Raw genomic sequence first — 14,207 nt, forward strand, 5'->3', positions numbered from 1 at the left:
GGCGTACTGCAAGTTGGCATGTTGCCTAGAAGACAAGTTCGACGGTCTTGAACTCAACCACATCACGCGGAAATACAATGAGGCCATGGATGAACTGGCAAAGATGGCATCGGCACGGGCTCTGGTCCCCCCAAACATCTTTGCTAGAGACCTCCACAGGCCTTCCATCGACTATGCCTTGGTAGCGGAAGAGGGCCCACTGGCCGAACCTACCGCAAGGCTCGATGCCCCCCCTGCCACTGAGACTCCTTTGGCCGAGCCCGAGGTCATGGAAGTCAACATGGAGACTCCCCAGACCGACCAAGACATGGACTGGCGAGTCCCTATTCCTTGATTGGCTCGCTCAAGGAGAGCTTCCTAGTGACAGAACCAAAGCCCGATAGCTTGCGTGACAAGCCAAAACTTACGTCCTCTGCAATGGCGAGTTGTACAGGCGAAGTCCATCTAGGCGTCCTCCAACGATGCATCACCTCGAGGCAGGCCAGGCCCTACTTTGGGACTTGCATGCAGGGGCTTGCGGGCACCATGCGGCGCCTCGGACGCTCATCGGAAATGCCTTCCGCCAAGGGTTCTACTGGCCGACAGCGGTTGCTGATGCCACCAAGTTAGTACGCTCCTGCGAAGGATGCCAGTACTACGCATGGCAGACGCACCTCCCAGCCTAGGCCCTCCAAACCATCCCCATTACATGGCCATTTGCCATATGGGGGCTCGACATGGTCGGGCCTCTGCAGAAGGCCCCTAGGGGCTACACCCATCTGCTGGTAGCAATCGATAAGTTCTCCAAATGGATCGAGGCTCACCCAATCAATCAAATCAAATCCCAGCAAGTGGTGCTATTCTTCACTGACATCATCCACAGGTTCGGGGTTCCAAACTCCATCATCACCGACAATGGGACATAGTTCACCGGCCAAAAATTCCTAACATTCTGCGACGACCACCACATCTATGTGGCCTGGTCGGCCGTAGGACACCCAAGGACAAACGACCAAGTAGAACGCGCCAACGGCATGATCCTACAAGGCCTCAAGCCAAGAATTTACAATCGATTGAAGAAGTTTGGCAAGAAATGGCTCGCCGAACTCCCATCGGTCATCTGGAGCCTGAGGAACACTCCAAGCCGAGCCACAGGGTTCACACCTTTCTTCCTAGTCTATGGAGCTGAGGCTGTCCTCCCCACTGACTTGGAATATGGTTCCCCAAGGCTATAGGCCTACAATGAGCAAAGCAACCGCACCACCCACGAAGACGCCCTCGACCAACTGGAGAAAGCCCGAGATGTGGCGCTACTACATTCGGCCAAGTACCAGCAAGCCCTACGGTGCTATCAGGCCCGGCGCATTCGAAGCCAAGACCTGAAGGTAGGCGACCTAGTGCTGAGGCTAAGGCAGAGCAACAAGGGCCGCCACAAGCTGACCCCACCGTGGGAAGGACCGTACATCGTCGTCCAAGTGCTGAAGCCCAAGACCTACAAGCTAGCCAACGAGAAGGACGAAATCCTCACCAATGCTTGGAACATAGAATAGCTACGTCGCTTTTACCCTTAAATTTCCAAGCATTGTATACATTGTTTCTCAAAATACAATTAAGAAACGTTCTTTAGTTGTTCTAATTCTTCGAGAAACCCCGTGAGCCCATCAAAGGCCTTGACATTACGATAACATCCCAAGGGAGACACAGCTCTGCTTCTGCAGAACTGAGCCTCCCTTGGGGGCTAGATGGGGGATTCCCCCCTAAGTCCCACGCACCATTTTTTAGTCGTTTTTCGAAAAAATTCCTATGCCAAAACTCTCTAGCACGCTCTGACGAATCGGTTGCGAAAAAACCCAAGGACTGAAAGTTCGTCTCAGGGCCAGAAGGCTGATAGAGTTGCGAGACAGCCTACACCTCTAGGCTACGACACTCCCTCACCACCTTTCGCCCAAGGGGCAGCTTAGGTTCCAAGGGGGCTTTTTTTGCAAAAGACATCTGATCAGAGATAATAGAGGGCAGAGGCTCGGAAATACAAGAAAAACGATTAAGAAGCATGATTACTTAAAAAAAGGCCTCGAATGCCACAAGCGTCATGATACAAAGTTAATCCCTAGTCTATTTACATGGCCTCTCGGGCCTAGGTGAAGGCTTAGGGCCTCCAGCATCGACAGACAGTGGGAGAGGGACCACCTCCTCTTCAAACAGCTTGGCCAGTGCCGTGCCAGGGCCCTCCGCCACCTCCATCAGCTTCGCAACCACCTCGTCGGCCTCCTCGTCATCGTCGGATAGGATGTAGCCATCGCTGATGGCTTGGAGGTCAACGCCAATGTAGTGCAAAGCGATGATGGGTAGCGCGCGCTTGACGCCCGTATGCAGCGCCCCTTGGAGTCGCTTGCCCACTTGACCGCTCAACGCAATTAGGCGGCTCCCAATAGAGCTTCCTGACTGGACCCCCTCGACTTCTAGGGCCTCGTAGGCGGTACGGGCGGTGCTCTTCAGCGCATCATGCTCCCCGATCTCAGTTTCAAGCACCGCCTGCACTACGGCGGAGGCCTCGGCTGCCTAGGTGACCTCCTTCTCTAGCTCTGCGCCAAACGCAACAGAACAAGGTTGAGCGCAAAGGAGTACAAGCCAGAACAAGGGCAGAAGTCTACGGAACTCACCCTCGGCCTTTTGCCCCCAACGTCGGGCCTCGACCTGAGAGGCCTCGGCTTTCTCCTTCCAACGCTGGGCCTCGACCCAAGACACCTCAGCCTTCTCCTTCAGGCGCTGGGCCTTGACCTGAGTAGCCTCGGCCACCCTGGAAGCCTCTCTCCCTAGCTCTATGTTACACCAGGGAGTTAGGGAGCGAACACAAGAAAAGCGAATAAAACGAGGGGAATAGGACTCACCCTCGGCCTTTCCCCTCCAGACCATAGCCTCGGTCTAGGAGGCCTCAGCCACCGTAAGGGCCTCATCCAAGGCGCCTTTCATCAGCTGGTGCGCACTCTGCTCTGCCCCTAGCTACCCAGCAAGGACCTTGCCTGAGGCTGTGGCTTCTCTAGCCTAGGACCTAAAGGCGTCCCGCTCACCGGCCACGCGGGTCAGCTCCTCCTCCAACTCCTTGACCCGCACCGCCAGAGGGGCGACCTACTCTTGGGCCGTGGTTGCCTCAACCTTTGCATCAGCACAACAAAGGCAGAGGTCCTCCACTTCCATGCTCCGCGCCTCCAGAAGTTCATTGGCGCTGGCAAGCAGGCCCTTCTACCGCTGGAGCTAGTCCTAGACGTCCCTCTCCCACCGGAGAAAGACTGACTTCCCAAGGGACCGGGTCTCGAGCTCTTGGGTAAGCAGAACCGGGGGCATTCACTACAAGAAAATCAGAAAAAAACAACACTACATAAGAAAAGAAAGTGCGAACCTGGGCGACTCCGGGCAGATCGTCGGCCACCATGGACAGCGCCGTCTGTAGTGACCGCTCCACTAGCTAGCGGTATTGTTCGAAGGTGTCCCAGTGCCTGCCCTCAGCCGTGTCTTTGAGGGTGAATAGAGGCTCCCCCTCAGGGTCGTCCTGGCTCTGCCATAGGACACGTGGGTGATCCCACCCGTGGGGCTTGGGTCGAACCCGCACGAGGGCCGAGCTTCCCTCGCCCGGGGTCAGAATCGGCTGCTCCATGGCGCCAGCCACCTCGGCGTCGACCACCTCCTATGCCTAGGAAGTATCATTGGAGGAGATTGGATGGACCTCCACCTCCCGGGCGCCCTCCCGCGACGACGGCGGGCCTTGAACCAAGGGTGCCACCGAGGCCTCCGCCACCTTCATCTCCACTTCTTGGGCCGATAGCCTCACCACAATCACGTTGGCCTCGGTAGTCCCAGGGGCTCCGGCCTCCGCCATCATGGCCTCGGTGGTCCCGGGGGCTCCAGCCTCTGCCATCATGGCCTCAGTGGTCGCGGGGGCTCCGGCCACCGCCGCTGCGGCCTCGGCGGTCCTAGGCACCCCGACCTCCGTTGCCTCGGCCTCCAAGACCCCGAGGACCTCGATCGTGGTGGCCTCAGCAACTGAGGGCACCTCGGCCCCATCTGACTCACGGGCCTCGCCATCGCGGGGTGGAGGTGCTTCCTCCCCCGTCTGTGTCGGGGCCGCGCTGGCAGCCCCTCCTTGGGTGGCCGGCTCCTTTGGGTCGGCCCTCGCCGATGCCACGCCACATTGTAGGGCGGCCTGCACCTCCGCCACCTAGTGGACGGTGGAGCCGGGGTTCACCTTGAGTGCCTTAAGGGGCACAAAGGTGGGCACCTCCGCCGGACGCTTCCGGCTAAGGACAAAACATTTACATGGTCAGCACGAGACAAAGGAACGAATGGAAAACTCTGCGGCTCCACCAAAAATACACTTACCTCGAGCGGGGCTACAACCGCTTTGGCATGGTGACCCTCGTCTACAAAGGCGATGGCGGCGGCAGAGGCACGGCCTCTGTATCCGTCGGCACCGGCCGGTCCTCGATGGACCCCGGCGCCCCCTCAGTCCTCTACGGGGGCACTTGTGTCACCCCCACCGCCACCTGCTCCACCACTGCCATCGAGCCCACCAGGCTAACAGCACGCTTTCCCCATGCCCGTGCCTCAGGCGTGTCAGCCTCGGCCCTAAGGCAGGCAATCGCCGACCCTAGGGCAGCTCCTCCTCCTCCTGGGAGCGCCGGGCTGCTTGATGATGCCTCGGGCACTGTCTCCTCAATGTTGGGGAGATGGTCTAGGGGACCCCGCCCCATCTCGCCCTCATCATCTCTATCCAAGGCATCCGTCGATAGCAACGGTGACGGGGACTCCTCTAAGGGGAGACCATCCTTCCTTTGCTGCCGGCGGCGCTTATCTAGCTCCTCACGCGTGAGGATCTTCTTCGTGCGCTTCGCCACCTTGGCGTCCTTACGCCTTTTCTGTGCCTTGGCGTGCGCCTAGTTGACCACCCGCCACCTCACGTCCTTGGGAACAGGCGGCGGGGAGGCTCGCACGTCCCTCATCCCCTGTAGGAACAGCGGACATGGGTAAGGGAACAAGAAACAATGAGAAACAGGGAGGCCTTGGGGCTGTAGAGGCACGTGACTTACCAGCGAGAGGAACCCCCACGATGGGCGCATCGCGAAGGGGGTCAGGCCACCGCCCCTCAGCTTCGCCTTCACCATCTCCCTCACCCGGCGAAGAATTTCCTCGTCGAAAAGGGTGGAGGCAGACATCCGGATGCCCTCGATTGGCTCATCTGGCCTCATCTCGAACAGGCACCACCGCCGAGCCATCAGCGGCAGCACCCTCCCACGGTGGAAGGCGGCCACGACCATAGCCACAGTAAGGCCGTGGTCTCGTAGCCTCTCTAGCCCCCCCCAAGAGCGGCTACAGCTTGGGCTGATCCTCCCTCGGGATGCCATACTTCCACCTCTCCAGGCAGCTCCCCACGATCCGCCCAGTGTAGGGGGGAAGTCCATCATTGTCGTTGCGAAGATAGAACCAGCTCGTGTACCATCAGCGATTGGTCGACGCGAGCTGGGCTGATATGTAGAGGTGCTGACGGTCCTGGCGCACTTGGAGAGTGCAGCCACCGGCCCTCACCGCCTTCCTCGTGCCCGATGTACCTGCTGGCTTGGTGGTGTGCCCCACATGGAAGAGGTGGAGCCATAGCTCCCAATGGGGAGCAATCCCTAGATACCCCTCACAGATAGCGACGAAGATGGCCACCTACGTGATGGAATTGGGGTTGAAATTGTGGAGCTCCATGCCATAGTAGTGTGGGAGCGCCCGCATGAACCGGTCCACCGGAAGGCCGTGGCCGCGCTCATGAAAAGACACAAAGCTCACGACGTAATTGTCGTGAGGCCTCAGCTCCGGCTCGCCCGACGAAGCGATCCACTCCGGCCTGTTGGGGTCGGTAACCGGATGAAGAAGCCCGCCGTCGATGAGCGACTGAAGCATCTCCACGGTGACATCGGATGGACCCCAAGGGTCCACCTCGATGACAACAATGTCGCTGGCCATGAGTGTGGTGGAGTGTTCGACTATGGCGGTGAGTCCCTCTCTCCCTCTCTCTCTCTCTCTCCGCCTTGCCTCTCTCCCTTCTTCCTCCTGGGGCTCTCTGCTCTAGCGACGGCTCAAAGACGGCAAAGCTAATGCGGGCAAGGTAAGGAGGGGAGGGGTGAGGCTCATTGCGTATTTATGCAAGATGAAGGTGAAATGGACGGGCGATGAAATCGGGGAAGTTTCCCTCAGATCCGGCGCGGTTAATCCCGATCCGATTTTACCACCCACGTGCCCACCTTTTCCTCATTAATCGTGGGAACAATTACATCCCATCCAGTGACATCACGTCGTGTCCGACCGCTACAGCAGCAGGCATTGTTCCACCTCCCCGAGAAAATTGCCTCAAAAGGCGTGCCAGCCGTTGTCGAGCCAATGGGGGAGATATCCCCCTAGCCTATTCCTTTCAGATGTAGGAACTGGGCGTCGAGCCCATTACGGTCTAGGGGTTCGAAGGCTAGGCTCCTAAGGGTTTCGATAGCCACCCTAGGGCAACAGAGTCAGGGACGACAGCGGGCGAGCCCACATGGGGTCGAGGCCCAAGCAAGCGAAACGCTTGGGACGCCCTAAGTCATGTCCGAGACCAGCAAGGAGGTCTCCGAATGGGATCCCACCGTAGGGAGGCACCGAGCCACTAGGGCCCAGCGAACGGCCTCGGCACCCACTAGAGAAACCCTCTGGTACTCTTGGAGTGCGTCTCTGGACCGCTAGCCGACCCCTAGCGAACGGGGCATGGGCCTCCACTCGGACTCACCCGATAACAGCTCGCCGAAAATGCCACCGCTCGCGCCCATCAAGGGTAGCTTGGCATAATCCACCCCTCCTTCCGAATGAAAAGGAAGCACGAGGGTCATTCAAAAAGCCAGGGGAACTTCTGATGGTCCTCTCGCTCTGTGCAGAGGCTAGGGAGCTCTTCCTACAGATAAGCCGAGACCCCATGACCCAGGCTCACACCCAAGGAGGGCTCAACAAACAAATCCTCACGCGCGAGGGGCATACAAAAAGCCAGGGGAACTCCTAATCGCTCTCTTGCTCCATGTAGAGGCTCAGGGGCTCTCCCTGCAATTTTGCCGAGACCCAGCGACCTAGGGTCGCACACGAGTGGACTCGGCAAAAAACCCCTCGGTCCGAACGAAAAGGATGTGCGAGGGTCGAACAAAAAAGTCAGAGGGACCCCTGACCACCCTCTCACTATGTGCAGAGGCCTGAGGGCTCCTGCTGCACCCAAGACAAAGACAAGTGACCCAAGCCCGCACTTGAAACTCGAGAAAAACACGATAAAGGGCATCGAGCCCGTTACGGTCTAGGGGTTCAAAGGCTGGGCCCCTAAGGGTTTTGACAGCCGCCCTAGGGCAACAGAGTCAGAGATGACTATGGGCGAGCCCGTATGAGGCCAAGGCCCATGCAAACAAAATGCTTGGGATGCTCTAAGTTGTGTCTGAGACCGGTAGGGAGGTCTTCGAATGGGATCCCACCATAGAGAGGCACCGAGCCACTAGGGCCCAGCGAACGGCCCCGGCACCCACTAGAGAAACCCTGTAGTACTCTTGGAGTATGTCTCTAGACCACTAGCCGACCCCTAGCGAATGGGGCACAGGCCTCCACACGGACTTACCTGATAACAGCTCGCCGGAAGTGTCACCACTCGCGCCCACCGAGGGTAGCTTGGCATATTCCACCCCTCCTTCCAAGTGAAAAGGAAGCACGAGGGTCACACAAAAAGTTAGGAGGACTCCTGATCGCCCTCTCGCTTTGTGCAGAGGCTCGGGGGTTCTTCCTACGATCTTGCTGAGGCCCCATGACCTAAACTCGCACTTGTGGGCTCGGCAAATACGATAACATCCCTCGATCAACGTGAGAAAAAGACCCTAGAGGAATAAATCCACTCCCCCAGGGCCTCGGGGGCTACACCCGGCGGGTGCGCTCGCGCGCACCCACCGAGGCCTCAAAGTATGAAACACTATTTCACCAGGAGCTACCGCAAGTCAAGCCTCGTCAAAACCTCAAGAAGAGCGCTCACACTCTCCCTGAGGCTCAGGGGCTACTGTCGGGTACCATAAAATGGGGTACCCCGAGTGCATACCAAAAGAATCACTTAAACCCCATCAATAACAGAGCCAAAGGGTAAACCATTTGTTAAACCCTGGCCTCGTTCGAGCCCGCCAGCCCTCCGCCTCGCTCCTAGCCTCGCACGGGAGGTCTCGGCGGCCTGCAAAACCTCCGCCTCGCGCGAGGCCTTGCACAGAGGGCCTCGATGGGGAACCGATTTTCTGTCTCACCCGAGGCCCCACGCGTAAAGCCTCGGATGAGACATTGATTCTCTGTCTCGCTCGAAGCCGGCTCGGCAATAATCTGCCACTTCCGCCTCGACCAGTCTCTCCGACAGCGCGTCGTGTCCCATTAATGCGTCAACCACTCCCGCAATCTCAGCCGAACGATGGCTCGACACCATAGAATGGCTGATGGGACAAGAAGTCACATCAACGCCATACTGACCAGGACCAGGCGCGGCTAGGGTTACCGGCCACTGTTCTGGTGCTGTGCCCATGATCAGCGCATGCACTACACTATGCCACATAACTCTCGCCCCGGAGACAACGCGGCATGGGGAGTCTAGTCTGGGTCACCATAGCCTCAAAATCAGTGTACGAGATCAATTGTTCCCTCCAAGCCTCGGCAATCTACATCAGGGTCTCAGCAATCTCGAGATTCATGTCACAATCTTAGGATTCACGTCTACCGAGACCCCCACGATGGTTCGGCCTCGGCCCCGATTGAGCCTCGGCTTCTCGCGTAGTCAATACACAGTGACCCGCATGCCGACCGTCATGTTCGCTTCGAGGTAACACTGGAGCTCCCACGACGCATAGGATCTGATGTGACCGGCGCATCGCCCCAGTACTTCGAGGACGAGACCACTCCGTCGCCCACGCCGCCATAGTAATATGATACAGGGCTCGGACATGCCACCTCCATTCGCACGATGCCATGTAGCTAGCACATGTATCACCCTTGTCCCCCCTTCAAACTATAAAAGGGAGGGACCAGGGCCGTTTCTAGGAGAGGAGATGAATGATTAGGCCTATGCCCACGCAGCGAACTCACGCATGAACACACAGACGAACGCTCGAGCTTCCCCGCTGCCTGAGATCAACATGTCAAGCAATCCATGCCACTCCACGTAGAGACCTAGGGCTAGTTCCCTCTCTCGCCCTGCTTGTAAACCCCTACTACGAGCACTTCGGTGCAAGGAATACAAGATCAACCTCTCAAACTGGACGTAGGATGTTCATTACCCAAACCAGTATAAACCTTATGTCTCTTTGCATCACCATCCGGGACTGGGAACACGCAGTACAAATTTACTAGTTGGTTGAGGGCCGGCCGGTCCAAAACATCGACAACGGGAGAAGGGGGAGGAAAGGAGAGAGAGAGAGAGAGAGAGATAGCGAGAGCACGCCTTACCACCATAGCCACATTCTCCACCGCACCCATGGCCGGCGGTGCTGTTGTCCTCTAGGCAGATCCTTGGGGTCCGTTCGACGTGTCCATGGTGATGCTACAGTCGCTCGTCGACGACGGTCTTCTCCGCCCGGTCACCGACCCCAATAGATCAGAGTGGATTGCTCTGAGGGATGAGCCAGAGTTGAGGCCACATGATGGCTACATCGTGAGCTTCATGGACTTCCACGAGCGCGGCCTCGGCTTGCCGGCAGACCGGTTCATGCGGGCGCTCCCACATTACTATGGCGTGGAGCTCCACAACTTTAACCCCAACTCCATCACGTAGGCGGCCATCTTCATCGCCGTCCACGAGGGGTACCTGGGCATTGCCCCCCACTAGGAGCTATGGCTCCACTTCTTTCGGGCGGGGCTCACCACCAAGCTGGCGGGCACGATGGGCACACGGAAGGCGTTGAGGGCCGGTGGCTGCACTCTCCAAGTGCGCCAAGATCGGTAGCCCTTCTACATCCCGGCCCAGCTCGCGTTGTCCAACCACCGTTGGTACAACAGCTGGTTCTACCTTCGTAATGATGATGGCCAGCTTCCCCCCCTATACCGAGCGGGTCGTGGAGAGCCAGCTGGAGAGGTGGAGGTACGGTGTCCTATTGGCTGATCAGTCCAAGCTGTAGCCACTCCTGAGGGCGCTGGAGAGGCTGCGCAGCCATGGCCTTACGGCGGCCATGGTCGTGGCGGCCTTCCATCGCCGGAGGGTGCTACCGCTGATGGCTTGGTGACAATGCCTGTTCGAGATGACACCGGGTGAGCCGATCGACGGCATCTGGTTATCCACCGTCGCCCTTTCTAACGAAAAGATTCTACGTCGGGTGAGAGAGACGATGGAGGGGCAGCAGAGGAGCAGTGATCTGACCCCGTTCCCAATGCACCCGTCATGCGGGTACATCTCTCTGGTGAGTCACGCATCACTGCGGCCCCTGAGGCTTCCTTGGTCCTTACATTTTCAATCTGTTCCCTTATTTGTGTTTGTCATTCCTGTAGGGGATGAGGGATGTGCGAGCCTCCCTGCCGCCCGTTCCCAAGGATGCAGAGCGGCGAGCGGAGAACAAGGCACACGCCGAGGCGTACAAGGAGCGGAAGGACACTGAGGAGGCAAGGAGCAAGAGGAAGAGCCTCGAGCGCAACAAGCTAGAGAAATGTCACCGGCAACAGGGGCGCGACGGTCTCCTAGAGGAGCTGTCTCCGTCATCATCGTCGATGGATTTTTCGAGCGATGACGATGAGAGCGAGGTGGGGCAGGGTCCCCTGGACCACCTCCCTGATGTTAGGGAGACAGCGCTCGGGGCATCGGCGAGTGGCCTAGCGTCTCTAGGAGGAGGAGGAGAGGGTGCCTTGGGGTTGGCGATCGCCCGCCCCGGGGCTGAGGCTGACACGCCCGAGACACGAGCGTCGGAGAAGCGCGCCGTCAGCCCGATGGGCTCGACGGCGGAGGTGGAGTGGGCAACAGCGGGGATGACTCAACCTCCTTCGCAGAGGGCCAGGGGGGCGTTGGAGTCCAGCGAGGGCCGGCCGGTACCGACAGACACGGGGGCCTTGCCACTGCCACCACCACTGCCATTACCGAGGATGAGGGACACGGTGTGGAAGCTATTGCTTCCCCGTTCGAGGTAAGTGTTTTGTCAGTAGAGTTTGCAGCATCTCCCACTCGTTCTTTGGTCGTATGCTGACCTCGTGAGTGTTTTGTCTTTAGCCGGAAGTGTCAGGCGGAAGCGCCTGCCCTGGCACCACTTAAGGCGCTCAAGGTGAGCACTAGCTCCACCGCCCGATGGGTGGTGGACGCGTAGGCCACCATGTAGCATGGCACGACGTCGGCTAGGGCCGAACCGAAGGAGCCGGTCGCCCAAGGAGAGGCTACCAAGGCAGCCATGAAGCAGGCAGGGGAGGAGGCGCCTAAGCCCTGCGAGGCCAGGGCCCTCGAGTCAGGTGAAGCCAAGGCGCCTTCAATCGCTGAGGCTACCGAGGTCGAGGGCGAGGCCCCTAGGACCTTCGAGGCCAAGGTGGCGGAGGCTGAGGCTTCCAGGGCTTTCGAAGCCGAGGTGGTGGAGGCCGGCTTGGGTGTGGTGGAGTCGATGGCCTAGGATGCAGAGACGGAGGCAGGGCAAGCTTCGGTACCGCCCCCGGTCCAAGACCCGCCGCCATCGTAGGAGAGCACCCGGGAGGCGGAGGTTCATTCAATCTCCTCCAACGATACTTCTCGAGGGAAGGAGGTGGTAGATGCCAAGGCGGCCAGCACCACAGAGTAGCCGACTCTGACTTCTGGCGAGGGGAGCTCGACCCTCGTCCGGGTATGACTTGAGCCCCGCGGGTGGGATAGCCCGCGTGTCTTGTGGTAGAGTCAGAACGACCCTGAGGGGAAGCCTTTGTTCGCCCTCGAGGATGCGGACGAGGGGGGCATTGGGGCTCCCTCGAGCAATTCTGCCATCTAGCAGAGCGATCACTGCGGACAGCGCTGTCCGTCATGGCTGACAACCTGCCCGGCGTTGCCTAGGTACGCGCTTTCTTTTCTCATGCTGTGTCGTCTTTTTCCTGAGTTTTCTCGTAGTGCTTGACATTTGTTCTACCTATTTAGGAGCTCGAGGCCTAGTCCCTCAAGAAGTCGATGTTCCTCTGGCAGGGGAGGGACATCTAGGACCAGCTCCGGCAGTAGAAGGTCTTGCTCACCAATGCTAATGAGCTTTTGTCAATGCAGAGCACAGAGGTGGAGGACCTCCGCCTTCGCTGTGCTGACATGAAGGTCAAGGCAGCCATGGCTCAAGAGTGGGCCGCCCCTTTGGCGGTGCGGATCTAGGAGCTAGAGGAGGAGCTGACCCGGGTGGCCGGCAAGCGGGACACCTTCAGGTCCTGGGCCGAACAAGAGGCGGCCTCTGCTAAGGCCATCACCGAGCAGCTAGTGGCAGAGCAGGGCGCGCACCTGCTAATGAAAGGTGCCCTAGTGGAGGCTGTCAAGGTGGCCGAGGCCTCCCAGGTCGAGGCCTTAGCCTAGAAGGAAAAGGCCGAGGGTGAGTCCTATTGAGCCACGCCCCTTGTTTTATTTGTTTTTCTTGCGTTCGACCCCTAACTCCCCGATGTGATGCAGAGCTAGAGAGAGAGGCTTCTAGGGCGGTCGAGGCCTCTTGGGTCAAGGTCCAAAACTAGAGGGAGAAAGTCGAGGGTGAGTCTCATAGGCTTGCGCCCCTGTTTGGCTTGTTTTCTTTCGTGCTTAACCCCATCCCGCTTGTCTTGGCGCAGGGTTGAAGAAGGAGGCCTCCCAGGCAGCTAAGGCCTCCGTCGCAGTGCAGGCGGTGCTTGAGGCTGAGATTTGAGAGCACAACATGCTGCAGAGCGCTACCCATACCACCTACGAGGCCCTGGAGGTCGGGGGGGTCGAGTCAGGCAGCTCCCTTGGGAGCCACTTGATCGCGTTGAGCGGCCGAGTCCATGAGCGGCTCTAGGGGGCGCTACATATGGGCATCAAGCGTGCCCTGGCCGTCGTCTCCTCGCACTACACCGGCATCGACCTCGAGGCCGTTAGCGAAAGTTATGTCATGGCTGAGGATGATAAGAAGGCCGAGGAGGAGGTCATGAAGCTAGTGGAGGCGACTGAGGCCCCTGGCATGGCACTGGCTAGGTTGTTCGAAGAGGAGGTGGTTCCTCCTACGCCGACCGCCGACGTTGGCGACCCTGAGTTTTGACCTAGGCCAAAGGGGCCATGTAAATAGATTAGGACTTACATCATTGTACCATGACGCTTGTGGCCATCGAGGCCTTTTAAAGTACTTGTGTGTATATGCTTTTAATTGTTTTTTTATTGTATTTCTGAGCCTCTGCCCTCTGTCTCGTCTTTGAACATATCTCTTGCAAAAAACTTCCTCGGAGCCTAAGCTACCCTTCGAGCAAAAGGTGGTGAGGGAGTTGCCGTAGCCTAGAGGCGTAGGCCATCTCGTGGCTCGGTCGGCCTTTTAGCCCTGAGACAGACTTTTGGTCCTTAGGTTTTTTACAATCGATTTGTTAGAGTACGCGAGAGAGTTTGGCGTAGAAATGTTTTTGAAAAACGACTAAAAATGGTGTTTGGGACTTAGGGGGGGTCCCCTCTTCTAGCCCCCGAGGGAGGCTCGGTTCTACTAAGGCAGAGCTGAGTCTCCCTTATAGCGTTATCGTAACGTCGATCCCCCATCGATGGGCTCGAGGGGTTTCTCAAAAAATTAGAACAACTAAAGAACGCTTCTTTATTGTATTTCGAGAAACAATGTATACAATTCTTGGGAATTTAAGGGTAGAAGCGACGTAGCTGTTCTATGTTCCAAGCGTTGGTGAGGATTTTGCCCTTCTCGTTGGCTAGCTTGTAGGTCCCGGGCTTTAGCACTTGGGCGACGATGTACGGCCCTTCCCATGGTGAGGTCAGCTTGTGGTGGCCCTTATTGCTCTGCCTCAGTCTCAGCACTAGGTCGCCCACTTTTAGGTCTCAGCTTCGAATGCGCTGGGCTTGATAGCATCATAGGGCTTGCTGGTACTTGGCCGAGTGTAGCAGCGCAATGTCTCAGGCTTCCTCCAGTTGGTCGAGGGCGTCCTCGTGGGCGGTGCGGTTGCTTTGCTCGTTGTAGGCTTGTAGCCTCGGGGAACCGTACTCCAAGTCAGTGGGGAGGATGGCCTTGGCTCCATAGACTAGGAAGAATGGTGTGAACCCCATGGCT

Source organism: Miscanthus floridulus, chromosome 5 (genome assembly GCF_019320115.1).
Source record: "Miscanthus floridulus cultivar M001 chromosome 5, ASM1932011v1, whole genome shotgun sequence".
Lineage (NCBI taxonomy): Eukaryota > Viridiplantae > Streptophyta > Magnoliopsida > Poales > Poaceae > Miscanthus > Miscanthus floridulus.